The 19,278-nt window shown below is 38.8% G+C and overlaps 12 non-coding genes across 12 annotated transcripts; all 12 read left to right on the top strand.

Moving 5' to 3' along the window:
• The first annotated feature begins 597 nt into the window (after window positions 1-597).
• LOC126265168 (5S ribosomal RNA) lies at window positions 598-716 on the top strand. The gene has a single exon (XR_007547710.1). It is a non-coding gene; the product is annotated as a 5S ribosomal RNA (ribosomal RNA).
• Window positions 717-2,274: 1,558 nt separating this feature from the next.
• Window positions 2,275-2,393, top strand: LOC126265157 (5S ribosomal RNA). The gene has a single exon (XR_007547699.1). It is a non-coding gene; the product is annotated as a 5S ribosomal RNA (ribosomal RNA).
• A 1,535-nt stretch (window positions 2,394-3,928) lies between these two features.
• LOC126265146 (5S ribosomal RNA) lies at window positions 3,929-4,047 on the top strand. Its single transcript, XR_007547688.1, has one exon. It is a non-coding gene; the product is annotated as a 5S ribosomal RNA (ribosomal RNA).
• A 1,542-nt stretch (window positions 4,048-5,589) lies between these two features.
• On the top strand, window positions 5,590-5,708 carry LOC126265166 (5S ribosomal RNA). Its single transcript, XR_007547708.1, has one exon. It is a non-coding gene; the product is annotated as a 5S ribosomal RNA (ribosomal RNA).
• Window positions 5,709-7,251: 1,543 nt separating this feature from the next.
• LOC126265135 (5S ribosomal RNA) lies at window positions 7,252-7,370 on the top strand. The gene has a single exon (XR_007547677.1). It is a non-coding gene; the product is annotated as a 5S ribosomal RNA (ribosomal RNA).
• A 1,566-nt stretch (window positions 7,371-8,936) lies between these two features.
• Window positions 8,937-9,055, top strand: LOC126265165 (5S ribosomal RNA). Its single transcript, XR_007547707.1, has one exon. It is a non-coding gene; the product is annotated as a 5S ribosomal RNA (ribosomal RNA).
• A 1,542-nt stretch (window positions 9,056-10,597) lies between these two features.
• LOC126265164 (5S ribosomal RNA) lies at window positions 10,598-10,716 on the top strand. Its single transcript, XR_007547706.1, has one exon. It is a non-coding gene; the product is annotated as a 5S ribosomal RNA (ribosomal RNA).
• A 1,543-nt stretch (window positions 10,717-12,259) lies between these two features.
• On the top strand, window positions 12,260-12,378 carry LOC126265124 (5S ribosomal RNA). The gene has a single exon (XR_007547666.1). It is a non-coding gene; the product is annotated as a 5S ribosomal RNA (ribosomal RNA).
• Window positions 12,379-13,945: 1,567 nt separating this feature from the next.
• LOC126265222 (5S ribosomal RNA) lies at window positions 13,946-14,064 on the top strand. Its single transcript, XR_007547764.1, has one exon. It is a non-coding gene; the product is annotated as a 5S ribosomal RNA (ribosomal RNA).
• A 1,558-nt stretch (window positions 14,065-15,622) lies between these two features.
• LOC126265211 (5S ribosomal RNA) lies at window positions 15,623-15,741 on the top strand. Its single transcript, XR_007547753.1, has one exon. It is a non-coding gene; the product is annotated as a 5S ribosomal RNA (ribosomal RNA).
• Window positions 15,742-17,279: 1,538 nt separating this feature from the next.
• Window positions 17,280-17,398, top strand: LOC126265200 (5S ribosomal RNA). Its single transcript, XR_007547742.1, has one exon. It is a non-coding gene; the product is annotated as a 5S ribosomal RNA (ribosomal RNA).
• Window positions 17,399-18,951: 1,553 nt separating this feature from the next.
• Window positions 18,952-19,070, top strand: LOC126265189 (5S ribosomal RNA). The gene has a single exon (XR_007547731.1). It is a non-coding gene; the product is annotated as a 5S ribosomal RNA (ribosomal RNA).
• Window positions 19,071-19,278: the final 208 nt, after the last annotated feature.

The raw sequence follows: 19,278 nt of genomic DNA, 5'->3' as shown, positions 1-19,278 counted from the left end.
CTTTTGATCGTGGTCCAGGGGAAACAGACCGAATCGGACCAGGTGCTTTTGAAATATTAGCTGATACGGTCGTTAATCTAATGTTTGGTGACATCGATTCGGTCGATGTGCCCATGTCCCGTGTCAATTTTAATTTTTTTACAACAACGCCATCTGAAAACTCGCCGTCCTCGTTTTCGCTGTAATTCTCTCTGGTGCGTTTCATTGACTTCCGATCGACATTGTCCTCGCCGACGGTCGGATAGACAAAGAAAAGGGTTTTGCAGTAATGGAATAGCGTTGTAACGAAAGGCATGGTTGAACGGAATAAAATATACTGATCAACGGCGATAATGAACTTTATTTATATGCCGGTAGGGAAGGTTTCAGGTAGTTTTTCACACTTGGATGCTTCATTAAGCAAACAGGTAGTCCGACGAATTTTTCTTTTTTTTTTTTCCCTTCTTCTTCTTCAAAATAACAATCAATGTTATACTTATGTCGAAGTGAGTAATATCCTGCAAACTTTGTGGTCCTTTGAAATCATTCTTGACTCAAAATTGATGTCTGACAGTTAATATGCGTTGCTCGTAAACCACCTGTGAAAAAGAAACTGATGGCAACGGCCATACCACGTTGAAAATACCAGTTCTCGTCCGATCACTGAAGTCAAGCAACGTCGGGCGCGGTTAGTACTTGGATGGGTGACCGCTTGGGAATACCGCGTGCTGTTGCCTTTTTGCTGATTTCTCGTTGTTTTTGTCCTTAATTGATGTAATTTTTCGAAATATATTTTGTGAATAAAATCGAAATATCGAATTATGGTGGATGCGCGTCATATATCGTTTTTGTCGTAGACTTCCTTCCACCACCGTGTAAATCCGAAACAGTGATGTTACGCTGTTGCGCGGTCACATGGACGAACGCAAACACATAATAATTTTTTTATTTACTTATAAGTTTCGTCAGTTATAAATTGTTGTGAGTTTCCAATATCAATGATCCGTCGTACGGGTATTAAGATAAAGTGTCCCGTTGCAAACCGACGAATATCGATTTTAGTAGATGAACAGGTGTCAGGCGCGTCCGCACACCGCCGTCGCCCGGCGTCGACTGTCCGAGACTTATTAAATATAAACCATCTCGAATTTTTTCAGTGTGCGCTTGCGCCTGTCTGCTTGTCTGCGCTCACGTTCAACCTGATATGTATCTAAATGATACATTATTTTTGTTTATTAAATTAATAATAATAATAATAATAATAATAATAGTTATTATTATTACTATTATTAAATTAAATTAAATTAAATTAAATTAAATTAAATTAAATTAAATTAAATTAAATTAAATTATTACGTGTAACTATTTCTGTTTATTTTATTTTTGAAAATTTGTATACATGTTTGTCCTGTAATATCGTAAATTTAATACCGGTCCCGCCAACGAATACCTTATCGGTTCCGCTTTCAACGGTACAGAAACAGCCGTGTCCCTCTTTTCAACTGACACAGTCACCGGTATATCTGGTAAATCGTCGAATAATTTCCTAACGATGCGTCTGCTAGGCGTCAAAACTCTTCTCCTCGGTGTCGGACGATAAGTGTCGAGAACAACACTCTTTTTAACGTGTACTTCGTCTTTTTTAAGCGTCTCCGCTGTTTGTTTTCCCCTTCGGGAAGAAACGACGACCGTTTCGGCTTTTGATCGTGGTCCAGGGGAAACAGACCGAATCGGACCAGGTGCTTTTGAAATATTAGCTGATACGGTCGTTAATCTAATGTTTGGTGACATCGATTCGGTCGATGTGCCCATGTCCCGTGTCAATTTTAATTTTTTTACAACAACGCCATCTGAAAACTCGCCGTCCTCGTTTTCGCTGTAATTCTCTCTGGTGCGTTTCATTGACTTCCGATCGACATTGTCCTCGCCGACGGTCGGATAGACAAAGAAAAGGGTTTTGCAGTAATGGAATAGCGTTGTAACGAAAGGCATGGTTGAACGGAATAAAATATACTGATCAACGGCGATAATGAACTTTATTTATATGCCGGTAGGGAAGGTTTCAGGTAGTTTTTCACACTTGGATGCTTCATTAAGCAAACAGGTAGTCCGACGAATTTTTCTTTTTTTTTTTTTCCCTTCTTCTTCTTCAAAATAACAATCAATGTTATACTTATGTCGAAGTGAGTAATATCCTGCAAACTTTGTGGTCCTTTGAAATCATTCTTGACTCAAAATTGATGTCTGACAGTTAATATGCGTTGCTCGTAAACCACCTGTGAAAAAGAAACTGATGGCAACGGCCATACCACGTTGAAAATACCAGTTCTCGTCCGATCACTGAAGTCAAGCAACGTCGGGCGCGGTTAGTACTTGGATGGGTGACCGCTTGGGAATACCGCGTGCTGTTGCCTTTTTGCTGATTTCTCGTTGTTTTTGTCCTTAATTGATGTAATTTTTCGAAATATATTTTGTGAATAAAATCGAAATATCGAATTATGGTGGATGCGCGTCATATATCGTTTTTGTCGTAGACTTCCTTCCACCACCGTGTAAATCCGAAACAGTGATGTTACGCTGTTGCGCGGTCACATGGACGAACGCAAACACATAATAATTTTTTTATTTACTTATAAGTTTCGTCAGTTATAAATTGTTGTGAGTTTCCAATATCAATGATCCGTCGTACGGGTATTAAGATAAAGTGTCCCGTTGCAAACCGACGAATATCGATTTTAGTAGATGAACAGGTGTCAGGTGCGTCCGCACACCGCCGTCGCCCGGCGTCGACTGTCCGAGACTTATTAAATATAAACCATCTCGAATTTTTTCAGTGTGCGCTTGCGCCTGTCTGCTTGTCTGCGCTCACGTTCAACCTGATATGTATCTAAATGATACATTATTTTTGTTTATTAAATTAATAATAATAATAATAATAATAATAATAGTTATTATTATTACTATTATTATATTAAATTAAATTAAATTAAATTAAATTAAATTAAATTATTACGTGTAACTATTTCTGTTTATTTTATTTTTGAAAATTTGTATACATGTTTGTCCTGTAATATCGTAAATTTAATACCGGTCCCGCCAACGAATACCTTATCGGTTCCGCTTTCAACGGTACAGAAACAGCCGTGTCCCTCTTTTCAACTGACACAGTCACCGGTATATCTGGTAAATCGTCGAATAATTTCCTAACGATGCGTCTGCTAGGCGTCAAAACTCTTCTCCTCGGTGTCGGACGATAAGTGTCGAGAACAACACTCTTTTTAACGTGTACTTCGTCTTTTTTAAGCGTCTCCGCTGTTTGTTTTCCCCTTCGGGAAGAAACGACGACCGTTTCGGCTTTTGATCGTGGTCCAGGGGAAACAGACCGAATCGGACCAGGTGCTTTTGAAATATTAGCTGATACGGTCGTTAATCTAATGTTTGGTGACATCGATTCGGTCGATGTGCCCATGTCCCGTGTCAATTTTAATTTTTTTACAACAACGCCATCTGAAAACTCGCCGTCCTCGTTTTCGCTGTAATTCTCTCTGGTGCGTTTCATTGACTTCCGATCGACATTGTCCTCGCCGACGGTCGGATAGACAAAGAAAAGGGTTTTGCAGTAATGGAATAGCGTTGTAACGAAAGGCATGGTTGAACGGAATAAAATATACTGATCAACGGCGATAATGAACTTTATTTATATGCCGGTAGGGAAGGTTTCAGGTAGTTTTTCACACTTGGATGCTTCATTAAGCAAACAGGTAGTCCGACGAATTTTTCTTTTTTTTTTCCCTTCTTCTTCTTCAAAATAACAATCAATGTTATACTTATGTCGAAGTGAGTAATATCCTGCAAACTTTGTGGTCCTTTGAAATCATTCTTGACTCAAAATTGATGTCTGACAGTTAATATGCGTTGCTCGTAAACCACCTGTGAAAAAGAAACTGATGGCAACGGCCATACCACGTTGAAAATACCAGTTCTCGTCCGATCACTGAAGTCAAGCAACGTCGGGCGCGGTTAGTACTTGGATGGGTGACCGCTTGGGAATACCGCGTGCTGTTGCCTTTTTGCTGATTTCTCGTTGTTTTTGTCCTTAATTGATGTAATTTTTCGAAATATATTTTGTGAATAAAATCGAAATATCGAATTATGGTGGATGCGCGTCATATATCGTTTTTGTCGTAGACTTCCTTCCACCACCGTGTAAATCCGAAACAGTGATGTTACGCTGTTGCGCGGTCACATGGACGAACGCAAACACATAATAATTTTTTTATTTACTTATAAGTTTCGTCAGTTATAAATTGTTGTGAGTTTCCAATATCAATGATCCGTCGTACGGGTATTAAGATAAAGTGTCCCGTTGCAAACCGACGAATATCGATTTTAGTAGATGAACAGGTGTCAGGCGCGTCCGCACACCGCCGTCGCCCGGCGTCGACTGTCCGAGACTTATTAAATATAAACTATCTCGAATTTTTTCAGTGTGCGCTTGCGTCTGTCTGCTTGTCTGCGCTCACGTTCAACCTGATATGTATCTAAATGATACATTATTTTTGTTTATTAAATTAATAATAATAATAATAATAATAATAATAATAATAGTTATTATTATTACTATTATTATATTAAATTAAATTAAATTAAATTAAATTAAATTAAATTATTACGTGTAACTATTTCTGTTTATTTTATTTTTGAAAATTTGTATACATGTTTGTCCTGTAATATCGTAAATTTAATACCGGTCCCGCCAACGAATACCTTATCGGTTCCGCTTTCAACGGTACAGAAACAGCCGTGTCCCTCTTTTCAACTGACACAGTCACCGGTATATCTGGTAAATCGTCGAATAATTTCCTAACGATGCGTCTGCTAGGCGTCAAAACTCTTCTCCTCGGTGTCGGACGATAAGTGTCGAGAACAACACTCTTTTTAACGTGTACTTCGTCTTTTTTAAGCGTCTCCGCTGTTTGTTTTCCCCTTCGGGAAGAAACGACGACCGTTTCGGCTTTTGATCGTGGTCCAGGGGAAACAGACCGAATCGGACCAGGTGCTTTTGAAATATTAGCTGATACGGTCGTTAATCTAATGTTTGGTGACATCGATTCGGTCGATGTGCCCATGTCCCGTGTCAATTTTAATTTTTTTACAACAACGCCATCTGAAAACTCGCCGTCCTCGTTTTCGCTGTAATTCTCTCTGGTGCGTTTCATTGACTTCCGATCGACATTGTCCTCGCCGACGGTCGGATAGACAAAGAAAAGGGTTTTGCAGTAATGGAATAGCGTTGTAACGAAAGGCATGGTTGAACGGAATAAAATATACTGATCAACGGCGATAATGAACTTTATTTATATGCCGGTAGGGAAGGTTTCAGGTAGTTTTTCACACTTGGATGCTTCATTAAGCAAACAGGTAGTCCGACGAATTTTTCTTTTTTTTTTTCCCTTCTTCTTCTTCAAAATAACAATCAATGTTATACTTATGTCGAAGTGAGTAATATCCTGCAAACTTTGTGGTCCTTTGAAATCATTCTTGACTCAAAATTGATGTCTGACAGTTAATATGCGTTGCTCGTAAACCACCTGTGAAAAAGAAACTGATGGCAACGGCCATACCACGTTGAAAATACCAGTTCTCGTCCGATCACTGAAGTCAAGCAACGTCGGGCGCGGTTAGTACTTGGATGGGTGACCGCTTGGAAATACCGCGTGCTGTTGCCTTTTTGCTGATTTCTCGTTGTTTTTGTCCTTAATTGATGTAATTTTTCGAAATATATTTTGTGAATAAAATCGAAATATCGAATTATGGTGGATGCGCGTCATATATCGTTTTTGTCGTAGACTTCCTTCCACCACCGTGTAAATCCGAAACAGTGATGTTACGCTGTTGCGCGGTCACATGGACGAACGCAAACACATAATAATTTTTTTATTTACTTATAAGTTTCGTCAGTTATAAATTGTTGTGAGTTTCCAATATCAATGATCCGTCGTACGGGTATTAAGATAAAGTGTCCCGTTGCAAACCGACGAATATCGATTTTAGTAGATGAACAGGTGTCAGGCGCGTCCGCACACCGCCGTCGCCCGGCGTCGACTGTCCGACACTTATTAAATATAAACTATCTCGAATTTTTTCAGTGTGCGCTTGCGTCTGTCTGCTTGTCTGCGCTCACGTTCAACCTGATATGTATCTAAATGATACATTATTTTTGTTTATTAAATTAATAATAATAATAATAATAATAATAATAATAATAGTTATTATTATTACTATTATTATATTAAATTAAATTAAATTAAATTAAATTAAATTAAATTATTACGTGTAACTATTTCTGTTTATTTTATTTTTGAAAATTTGTATACATGTTTGTCCTGTAATATCGTAAATTTAATACCGGTCCCGCCAACGAATACCTTATCGGTTCCGCTTTCAACGGTACAGAAACAGCCGTGTCCCTCTTTTCAACTGACACAGTCACCGGTATATCTGGTAAATCGTCGAATAATTTCCTAACGATGCGTCTGCTAGGCGTCAAAACTCTTCTCCTCGGTGTCGGACGATAAGTGTCGAGAACAACACTCTTTTTAACGTGTACTTCGTCTTTTTTAAGCGTCTCCGCTGTTTGTTTTCCCCTTCGGGAAGAAACGACGACCGTTTCGGCTTTTGATCGTGGTCCAGGGGAAACAGACCGAATCGGACCAGGTGCTTTTGAAATATTAGCTGATACGGTCGTTAATCTAATGTTTGGTGACATCGATTCGGTCGATGTGCCCATGTCCCGTGTCAATTTTAATTTTTTTACAACAACGCCATCTGAAAACTCGCCGTCCTCGTTTTCGCTGTAATTCTCTCTGGTGCGTTTCATTGACTTCCGATCGACATTGTCCTCGCCGACGGTCGGATAGACAAAGAAAAGGGTTTTGCAGTAATGGAATAGCGTTGTAACGAAAGGCATGGTTGAACGGAATAAAATATACTGATCAACGGCGATAATGAACTTTATTTATATGCCGGTAGGGAAGGTTTCAGGTAGTTTTTCACACTTGGATGCTTCATTAAGCAAACAGGTAGTCCGACGAATTTTTCTTTTTTTTTTTTCCCTTCTTCTTCTTCAAAATAACAATCAATGTTATACTTATGTCGAAGTGAGTAATATCCTGCAAACTTTGTGGTCCTTTGAAATCATTCTTGACTCAAAATTGATGTCTGACAGTTAATATGCGTTGCTCGTAAACCACCTGTGAAAAAGAAACTGATGGCAACGGCCATACCACGTTGAAAATACCAGTTCTCGTCCGATCACTGAAGTCAAGCAACGTCGGGCGCGGTTAGTACTTGGATGGGTGACCGCTTGGGAATACCGCGTGCTGTTGCCTTTTTGCTGATTTCTCGTTGTTTTTGTCCTTAATTGATGTAATTTTTCGAAATATATTTTGTGAATAAAATCGAAATATCGAATTATGGTGGATGCGCGTCATATATCGTTTTTGTCGTAGACTTCCTTCCACCACCGTGTAAATCCGAAACAGTGATGTTACGCTGTTGCGCGGTCACATGGACGAACGCAAACACATAATAATTTTTTTATTTACTTATAAGTTTCGTCAGTTATAAATTGTTGTGAGTTTCCAATATCAATGATCCGTCGTACGGGTATTAAGATAAAGTGTCCCGTTGCAAACCGACGAATATCGATTTTAGTAGATGAACAGGTGTCAGGCGCGTCCGCACACCGCCGTCGCCCGGCGTCGACTGTCCGAGACTTATTAAATATAAACCATCTCGAATTTTTTCAGTGTGCGCTTGCGCCTGTCTGCTTGTCTGCGCTCACGTTCAACCTGATATGTATCTAAATGATACATTATTTTTGTTTATTAAATTAATAATAATAATAATAATAATAATAATAGTTATTATTATTACTATTATTATATTAAATTAAATTAAATTAAATTAAATTAAATTAAATTAAATTAAATTAAATTAAATTAAATTAAATTATTACGTGTAACTATTTCTGTTTATTTTATTTTTGAAAATTTGTATACATGTTTGTCCTGTAATATCGTAAATTTAATACCGGTCCCGCCAACGAATACCTTATCGGTTCCGCTTTCAACGGTACAGAAACAGCCGTGTCCCTCTTTTCAACTGACACAGTCACCGGTATATCTGGTAAATCGTCGAATAATTTCCTAACGATGCGTCTGCTAGGCGTCAAAACTCTTCTCCTCGGTGTCGGACGATAAGTGTCGAGAACAACACTCTTTTTAACGTGTACTTCGTCTTTTTTAAGCGTCTCCGCTGTTTGTTTTCCCCTTCGGGAAGAAACGACGACCGTTTCGGCTTTTGATCGTGGTCCAGGGGAAACAGACCGAATCGGACCAGGTGCTTTTGAAATATTAGCTGATACGGTCGTTAATCTAATGTTTGGTGACATCGATTCGGTCGATGTGCCCATGTCCCGTGTCAATTTTAATTTTTTTACAACAACGCCATCTGAAAACTCGCCGTCCTCGTTTTCGCTGTAATTCTCTCTGGTGCGTTTCATTGACTTCCGATCGACATTGTCCTCGCCGACGGTCGGATAGACAAAGAAAAGGGTTTTGCAGTAATGGAATAGCGTTGTAACGAAAGGCATGGTTGAACGGAATAAAATATACTGATCAACGGCGATAATGAACTTTATTTATATGCCGGTAGGGAAGGTTTCAGGTAGTTTTTCACACTTGGATGCTTCATTAAGCAAACAGGTAGTCCGACGAATTTTTCTTTTTTTTTTTCCCTTCTTCTTCTTCAAAATAACAATCAATGTTATACTTATGTCGAAGTGAGTAATATCCTGCAAACTTTGTGGTCCTTTGAAATCATTCTTGACTCAAAATTGATGTCTGACAGTTAATATGCGTTGCTCGTAAACCACCTGTGAAAAAGAAACTGATGGCAACGGCCATACCACGTTGAAAATACCAGTTCTCGTCCGATCACTGAAGTCAAGCAACGTCGGGCGCGGTTAGTACTTGGATGGGTGACCGCTTGGAAATACCGCGTGCTGTTGCCTTTTTGCTGATTTCTCGTTGTTTTTGTCCTTAATTGATGTAATTTTTCGAAATATATTTTGTGAATAAAATCGAAATATCGAATTATGGTGGATGCGCGTCATATATCGTTTTTGTCGTAGACTTCCTTCCACCACCGTGTAAATCCGAAACAGTGATGTTACGCTGTTGCGCGGTCACATGGACGAACGCAAACACATAATAATTTTTTTATTTACTTATAAGTTTCGTCAGTTATAAATTGTTGTGAGTTTCCAATATCAATGATCCGTCGTACGGGTATTAAGATAAAGTGTCCCGTTGCAAACCGACGAATATCGATTTTAGTAGATGAACAGGTGTCAGGCGCGTCCGCACACCGCCGTCGCCCGGCGTCGACTGTCCGAGACTTATTAAATATAAACTATCTCGAATTTTTTCAGTGTGCGCTTGCGTCTGTCTGCTTGTCTGCGCTCACGTTCAACCTGATATGTATCTAAATGATACATTATTTTTGTTTATTAAATTAATAATAATAATAATAATAATAATAATAATAATAGTTATTATTATTACTATTATTATATTAAATTAAATTAAATTAAATTAAATTAAATTAAATTATTACGTGTAACTATTTCTGTTTATTTTATTTTTGAAAATTTGTATACATGTTTGTCCTGTAATATCGTAAATTTAATACCGGTCCCGCCAACGAATACCTTATCGGTTCCGCTTTCAACGGTACAGAAACAGCCGTGTCCCTCTTTTCAACTGACACAGTCACCGGTATATCTGGTAAATCGTCGAATAATTTCCTAACGATGCGTCTGCTAGGCGTCAAAACTCTTCTCCTCGGTGTCGGACGATAAGTGTCGAGAACAACACTCTTTTTAACGTGTACTTCGTCTTTTTTAAGCGTCTCCGCTGTTTGTTTTCCCCTTCGGGAAGAAACGACGACCGTTTCGGCTTTTGATCGTGGTCCAGGGGAAACAGACCGAATCGGACCAGGTGCTTTTGAAATATTAGCTGATACGGTCGTTAATCTAATGTTTGGTGACATCGATTCGGTCGATGTGCCCATGTCCCGTGTCAATTTTAATTTTTTTACAACAACGCCATCTGAAAACTCGCCGTCCTCGTTTTCGCTGTAATTCTCTCTGGTGCGTTTCATTGACTTCCGATCGACATTGTCCTCGCCGACGGTCGGATAGACAAAGAAAAGGGTTTTGCAGTAATGGAATAGCGTTGTAACGAAAGGCATGGTTGAACGGAATAAAATATACTGATCAACGGCGATAATGAACTTTATTTATATGCCGGTAGGGAAGGTTTCAGGTAGTTTTTCACACTTGGATGCTTCATTAAGCAAACAGGTAGTCCGACGAATTTTTCTTTTTTTTTTTCCCTTCTTCTTCTTCAAAATAACAATCAATGTTATACTTATGTCGAAGTGAGTAATATCCTGCAAACTTTGTGGTCCTTTGAAATCATTCTTGACTCAAAATTGATGTCTGACAGTTAATATGCGTTGCTCGTAAACCACCTGTGAAAAAGAAACTGATGGCAACGGCCATACCACGTTGAAAATACCAGTTCTCGTCCGATCACTGAAGTCAAGCAACGTCGGGCGCGGTTAGTACTTGGATGGGTGACCGCTTGGAAATACCGCGTGCTGTTGCCTTTTTGCTGATTTCTCGTTGTTTTTGTCCTTAATTGATGTAATTTTTCGAAATATATTTTGTGAATAAAATCGAAATATCGAATTATGGTGGATGCGCGTCATATATCGTTTTTGTCGTAGACTTCCTTCCACCACCGTGTAAATCCGAAACAGTGATGTTACGCTGTTGCGCGGTCACATGGACGAACGCAAACACATAATAATTTTTTTATTTACTTATAAGTTTCGTCAGTTATAAATTGTTGTGAGTTTCCAATATCAATGATCCGTCGTACGGGTATTAAGATAAAGTGTCCCGTTGCAAACCGACGAATATCGATTTTAGTAGATGAACAGGTGTCAGGCGCGTCCGCACACCGCCGTCGCCCGGCGTCGACTGTCCGAGACTTATTAAATATAAACTATCTCGAATTTTTTCAGTGTGCGCTTGCGTCTGTCTGCTTGTCTGCGCTCACGTTCAACCTGATATGTATCTAAATGATACATTATTTTTGTTTATTAAATTAATAATAATAATAATAATAATAATAATAATAATAGTTATTATTATTACTATTATTATATTAAATTAAATTAAATTAAATTAAATTAAATTAAATTATTACGTGTAACTATTTCTGTTTATTTTATTTTTGAAAATTTGTATACATGTTTGTCCTGTAATATCGTAAATTTAATACCGGTCCCGCCAACGAATACCTTATCGGTTCCGCTTTCAACGGTACAGAAACAGCCGTGTCCCTCTTTTCAACTGACACAGTCACCGGTATATCTGGTAAATCGTCGAATAATTTCCTAACGATGCGTCTGCTAGGCGTCAAAACTCTTCTCCTCGGTGTCGGACGATAAGTGTCGAGAACAACACTCTTTTTAACGTGTACTTCGTCTTTTTTAAGCGTCTCCGCTGTTTGTTTTCCCCTTCGGGAAGAAACGACGACCGTTTCGGCTTTTGATCGTGGTCCAGGGGAAACAGACCGAATCGGACCAGGTGCTTTTGAAATATTAGCTGATACGGTCGTTAATCTAATGTTTGGTGACATCGATTCGGTCGATGTGCCCATGTCCCGTGTCAATTTTAATTTTTTTACAACAACGCCATCTGAAAACTCGCCGTCCTCGTTTTCGCTGTAATTCTCTCTGGTGCGTTTCATTGACTTCCGATCGACATTGTCCTCGCCGACGGTCGGATAGACAAAGAAAAGGGTTTTGCAGTAATGGAATAGCGTTGTAACGAAAGGCATGGTTGAACGGAATAAAATATACTGATCAACGGCGATAATGAACTTTATTTATATGCCGGTAGGGAAGGTTTCAGGTAGTTTTTCACACTTGGATGCTTCATTAAGCAAACAGGTAGTCCGACGAATTTTTCTTTTTTTTTTTTCCCTTCTTCTTCTTCAAAATAACAATCAATGTTATACTTATGTCGAAGTGAGTAATATCCTGCAAACTTTGTGGTCCTTTGAAATCATTCTTGACTCAAAATTGATGTCTGACAGTTAATATGCGTTGCTCGTAAACCACCTGTGAAAAAGAAACTGATGGCAACGGCCATACCACGTTGAAAATACCAGTTCTCGTCCGATCACTGAAGTCAAGCAACGTCGGGCGCGGTTAGTACTTGGATGGGTGACCGCTTGGGAATACCGCGTGCTGTTGCCTTTTTGCTGATTTCTCGTTGTTTTTGTCCTTAATTGATGTAATTTTTCGAAATATATTTTGTGAATAAAATCGAAATATCGAATTATGGTGGATGCGCGTCATATATCGTTTTTGTCGTAGACTTCCTTCCACCACCGTGTAAATCCGAAACAGTGATGTTACGCTGTTGCGCGGTCACATGGACGAACGCAAACACATAATAATTTTTTTATTTACTTATAAGTTTCGTCAGTTATAAATTGTTGTGAGTTTCCAATATCAATGATCCGTCGTACGGGTATTAAGATAAAGTGTCCCGTTGCAAACCGACGAATATCGATTTTAGTAGATGAACAGGTGTCAGGCGCGTCCGCACACCGCCGTCGCCCGGCGTCGACTGTCCGAGACTTATTAAATATAAACCATCTCGAATTTTTTCAGTGTGCGCTTGCGCCTGTCTGCTTGTCTGCGCTCACGTTCAACCTGATATGTATCTAAATGATACATTATTTTTGTTTATTAAATTAATAATAATAATAATAATAATAATAATAGTTATTATTATTACTATTATTATATTAAATTAAATTAAATTAAATTAAATTAAATTAAATTAAATTAAATTAAATTAAATTAAATTAAATTATTACGTGTAACTATTTCTGTTTATTTTATTTTTGAAAATTTGTATACATGTTTGTCCTGTAATATCGTAAATTTAATACCGGTCCCGCCAACGAATACCTTATCGGTTCCGCTTTCAACGGTACAGAAACAGCCGTGTCCCTCTTTTCAACTGACACAGTCACCGGTATATCTGGTAAATCGTCGAATAATTTCCTAACGATGCGTCTGCTAGGCGTCAAAACTCTTCTCCTCGGTGTCGGACGATAAGTGTCGAGAACAACACTCTTTTTAACGTGTACTTCGTCTTTTTTAAGCGTCTCCGCTGTTTGTTTTCCCCTTCGGGAAGAAACGACGACCGTTTCGGCTTTTGATCGTGGTCCAGGGGAAACAGACCGAATCGGACCAGGTGCTTTTGAAATATTAGCTGATACGGTCGTTAATCTAATGTTTGGTGACATCGATTCGGTCGATGTGCCCATGTCCCGTGTCAATTTTAATTTTTTTACAACAACGCCATCTGAAAACTCGCCGTCCTCGTTTTCGCTGTAATTCTCTCTGGTGCGTTTCATTGACTTCCGATCGACATTGTCCTCGCCGACGGTCGGATAGACAAAGAAAAGGGTTTTGCAGTAATGGAATAGCGTTGTAACGAAAGGCATGGTTGAACGGAATAAAATATACTGATCAACGGCGATAATGAACTTTATTTATATGCCGGTAGGGAAGGTTTCAGGTAGTTTTTCACACTTGGATGCTTCATTAAGCAAACAGGTAGTCCGACGAATTTTTCTTTTTTTTTTTTCCCTTCTTCTTCTTCAAAATAACAATCAATGTTATACTTATGTCGAAGTGAGTAATATCCTGCAAACTTTGTGGTCCTTTGAAATCATTCTTGACTCAAAATTGATGTCTGACAGTTAATATGCGTTGCTCGTAAACCACCTGTGAAAAAGAAACTGATGGCAACGGCCATACCACGTTGAAAATACCAGTTCTCGTCCGATCACTGAAGTCAAGCAACGTCGGGCGCGGTTAGTACTTGGATGGGTGACCGCTTGGGAATACCGCGTGCTGTTGCCTTTTTGCTGATTTCTCGTTGTTTTTGTCCTTAATTGATGTAATTTTTCGAAATATATTTTGTGAATAAAATCGAAATATCGAATTATGGTGGATGCGCGTCATATATCGTTTTTGTCGTAGACTTCCTTCCACCACCGTGTAAATCCGAAACAGTGATGTTACGCTGTTGCGCGGTCACATGGACGAACGCAAACACATAATAATTTTTTTATTTACTTATAAGTTTCGTCAGTTATAAATTGTTGTGAGTTTCCAATATCAATGATCCGTCGTACGGGTATTAAGATAAAGTGTCCCGTTGCAAACCGACGAATATCGATTTTAGTAGATGAACAGGTGTCAGGCGCGTCCGCACACCGCCGTCGCCCGGCGTCGACTGTCCGAGACTTATTAAATATAAACCATCTCGAATTTTTTCAGTGTGCGCTTGCGCCTGTCTGCTTGTCTGCGCTCACGTTCAACCTGATATGTATCTAAATGATACATTATTTTTGTTTATTAAATTAATAATAATAATAATAATAATAATAATAGTTATTATTATTACTATTATTAAATTAAATTAAATTAAATTAAATTAAATTAAATTAAATTAAATTAAATTAAATTAAATTATTACGTGTAACTATTTCTGTTTATTTTATTTTTGAAAATTTGTATACATGTTTGTCCTGTAATATCGTAAATTTAATACCGGTCCCGCCAACGAATACCTTATCGGTTCCGCTTTCAACGGTACAGAAACAGCCGTGTCCCTCTTTTCAACTGACACAGTCACCGGTATATCTGGTAAATCGTCGAATAATTTCCTAACGATGCGTCTGCTAGGCGTCAAAACTCTTCTCCTCGGTGTCGGACGATAAGTGTCGAGAACAACACTCTTTTTAACGTGTACTTCGTCTTTTTTAAGCGTCTCCGCTGTTTGTTTTCCCCTTCGGGAAGAAACGACGACCGTTTCGGCTTTTGATCGTGGTCCAGGGGAAACAGACCGAATCGGACCAGGTGCTTTTGAAATATTAGCTGATACGGTCGTTAATCTAATGTTTGGTGACATCGATTCGGTCGATGTGCCCATGTCCCGTGTCAATTTTAATTTTTTTACAACAACGCCATCTGAAAACTCGCCGTCCTCGTTTTCGCTGTAATTCTCTCTGGTGCGTTTCATTGACTTCCGATCGACATTGTCCTCGCCGACGGTCGGATAGACAAAGAAAAGGGTTTTGCAGTAATGGAATAGCGTTGTAACGAAAGGCATGGTTGAACGGAATAAAATATACTGATCAACGGCGATAATGAACTTTATTTATATGCCGGTAGGGAAGGTTTCAGGTAGTTTTTCATACTTGGATGCTTCATTAAGCAAACAGGTAGTCCGACGAATTTTTCTTTTTTTTTTTTTCCCTTCTTCTTCTTCAAAATAACAATCAATGTTATACTTATGTCGAAGTGAGTAATATCCTGCAAACTTTGTGGTCCTTTGAAATCATTCTTGACTCAAAATTGATGTCTGACAGTTAATATGCGTTGCTCGTAAACCACCTGTGAAAAAGAAACTGATGGCAACGGCCATACCACGTTGAAAATACCAGTTCTCGTCCGATCACTGAAGTCAAGCAACGTCGGGCGCGGTTAGTACTTGGATGGGTGACCGCTTGGGAATACCGCGTGCTGTTGCCTTTTTGCTGATTTCTCGTTGTTTTTGTCCTTAATTGATGTAATTTTTCGAAATATATTTTGTGAATAAAATCGAAATATCGAATTATGGTGGATGCGCGTCATATATCGTTTTTGTCGTAGACTTCCTTCCACCACCGTGTAAATCCGAAACAGTGATGTTACGCTGTTGCGCGGTCACATGGACGAACGCAAACACATAATAATTTTTTTATTTACTTATAAGTTTCGTCAGTTATAAATTGTTGTGAGTTTCCAATATCAATGATCCGTCGTACGGGTATTAAGATAAAGTGTCCCGTTGCAAACCGACGAATATCGATTTTAGTAGATGAACAGGTGTCAGGCGCGTCCGCACACCGCCGTCGCCCGGCGTCGACTGTCCGAGACTTATTAAATATAAACCATCTCGAATTTTTTCAGTGTGCGCTTGCGCCTGTCTGCTTGTCTGCGCTCACGTTCAACCTGATATGTATCTAAATGATACATTATTTTTGTTTATTAAATTAATAATAATAATAATAATAATAATAATAGTTATTATTATTACTATTATTATATTAAATTAAATTAAATTAAATTAAATTAAATTAAATTATTACGTGTAACTATTTCTGTTTATTTTATTTTTGAAAATTTGTATACATGTTTGTCCTGTAATATCGTAAATTTAATACCGGTCCCGCCAACGAATACCTTATCGGTTCCGCTTTCAACGGTACAGAAACAGCCGTGTCCCTCTTTTCAACTGACACAGTCACCGGTATATCTGGTAAATCGTCGAATAATTTCCTAACGATGCGTCTGCTAGGCGTCAAAACTCTTCTCCTCGGTGTCGGACGATAAGTGTCGAGAACAACACTCTTTTTAACGTGTACTTCGTCTTTTTTAAGCGTCTCCGCTGTTTGTTTTCCCCTTCGGGAAGAAACGACGACCGTTTCGGCTTTTGATCGTGGTCCAGGGGAAACAGACCGAATCGGACCAGGTGCTTTTGAAATATTAGCTGATACGGTCGTTAATCTAATGTTTGGTGACATCGATTCGGTCGATGTGCCCATGTCCCGTGTCAATTTTAATTTTTTTACAACAACGCCATCTGAAAACTCGCCGTCCTCGTTTTCGCTGTAATTCTCTCTGGTGCGTTTCATTGACTTCCGATCGACATTGTCCTCGCCGACGGTCGGATAGACAAAGAAAAGGGTTTTGCAGTAATGGAATAGCGTTGTAACGAAAGGCATGGTTGAACGGAATAAAATATACTGATCAACGGCGATAATGAACTTTATTTATATGCCGGTAGGGAAGGTTTCAGGTAGTTTTTCACACTTGGATGCTTCATTAAGCAAACAGGTAGTCCGACGAATTTTTCTTTTTTTTTTTTTCCCTTCTTCTTCTTCAAAATAACAATCAATGTTATACTTATGTCGAAGTGAGTAATATCCTGCAAACTTTGTGGTCCTTTGAAATCATTCTTGACTCAAAATTGATGTCTGACAGTTAATATGCGTTGCTCGTAAACCACCTGTGAAAAAGAAACTGATGGCAACGGCCATACCACGTTGAAAATACCAGTTCTCGTCCGATCACTGAAGTCAAGCAACGTCGGGCGCGGTTAGTACTTGGATGGGTGACCGCTTGGGAATACCGCGTGCTGTTGCCTTTTTGCTGATTTCTCGTTGTTTTTGTCCTTAATTGATGTAATTTTTCGAAATATATTTTGTGAATAAAATCGAAATATCGAATTATGGTGGATGCGCGTCATATATCGTTTTTGTCGTAGACTTCCTTCCACCACCGTGTAAATCCGAAACAGTGATGTTACGCTGTTGCGCGGTCACATGGACGAACGCAAACACATAATAATTTTTTTATTTACTTATAAGTTTCGTCAGTTATAAATTGTTGTGAGTTTCCAATATCAATGATCCGTCGTACGGGTATTAAGATAAAGTGTCCCGTTGCAAACCGACGAATATCGATTTTAGTAGATGAACAGGTGTCAGGCGCGTCCGCACACCGCCGTCGCCCGGCGTCGACTGTCCGAGACTTATTAAATATAAACCATCTCGAATTTTTTCAGTGTGCGCTTGCGCCTGTCTGCTTGTCTGCGCTCACGTTCAACCTGATATGTATCTAAATGATACATTATTTTTGTTTATTAAATTAATAATAATAATAATAATAATAATAATAGTTATTATTATTACTATTATTATATTAAATTAAATTAAATTAAATTAAATTAAATTAAATTAAATTAAATTAAATTATTACGTGTAACTATTTCTGTTTATTTTATTTTTGAAAATTTGTATACATGTTTGTCCTGTAATATCGTAAATTTAATACCGGTCCCGCCAACGAATACCTTATCGGTTCCGCTTTCAACGGTACAGAAACAGCCGTGTCCCTCTTTTCAACTGACACAGTCACCGGTATATCTGGTAAATCGTCGAATAATTTCCTAACGATGCGTCTGCTAGGCGTCAAAACTCTTCTCCTCGGTGTCGGACGATAAGTGTCGAGAACAACACTCTTTTTAACGTGTACTTCGTCTTTTTTAAGCGTCTCCGCTGTTTGTTTTCCCCTTCGGGAAGAAACGACGACCGTTTCGGCTTTTGATCGTGGTCCAGGGGAAACAGACCGAATCGGACCAGGTGCTTTTGAAATATTAGCTGATACGGTCGTTAATCTAATGTTTGGTGACATCGATTCGGTCGATGTGCCCATGTCCCGTGTCAATTTTAATTTTTTTACAACAACGCCATCTGAAAACTCGCCGTCCTCGTTTTCGCTGTAATTCTCTCTGGTGCGTTTCATTGACTTCCGATCGACATTGTCCTCGCCGACGGTCGGATAGACAAAGAAAAGGGTTTTGCAGTAATGGAATAGCGTTGTAACGAAAGGCATGGTTGAACGGAATAAAATATACTGATCAACGGCGATAATGAACTTTATTTATATGCCGGTAGGGAAGGTTTCAGGTAGTTTTTCACACTTGGATGCTTCATTAAGCAAACAGGTAGTCCGACGAATTTTTCTTTTTTTTTTTTTCCCTTCTTCTTCTTCAAAATAACAATCAATGTTATACTTATGTCGAAGTGAGTAATATCCTGCAAACTTTGTGGTCCTTTGAAATCATTCTTGACTCAAAATTGATGTCTGACAGTTAATATGCGTTGCTCGTAAACCACCTGTGAAAAAGAAACTGATGGCAACGGCCATACCACGTTGAAAATACCAGTTCTCGTCCGATCACTGAAGTCAAGCAACGTCGGGCGCGGTTAGTACTTGGATGGGTGACCGCTTGGGAATACCGCGTGCTGTTGCCTTTTTGCTGATTTCTCGTTGTTTTTGTCCTTAATTGATGTAATTTTTCGAAATATATTTTGTGAATAAAATCGAAATATCGAATTATGGTGGATGCGCGTCATATATCGTTTTTGTCGTAGACTTCCTTCCACCACCGTGTAAATCCGAAACAGTGATGTTACGCTGTTGCGCGGTCACATGGACGAACGCAAACACATAATAATTTTT

The sequence above is a fragment of the Aethina tumida genome, chromosome 3, assembly GCF_024364675.1.
Source record: "Aethina tumida isolate Nest 87 chromosome 3, icAetTumi1.1, whole genome shotgun sequence".
NCBI lineage: Eukaryota > Metazoa > Arthropoda > Insecta > Coleoptera > Nitidulidae > Aethina > Aethina tumida.
The sequence above is the reverse complement of the archived record's forward strand: the minus strand, read 5'-3'. Positions and strand labels throughout refer to the sequence as shown.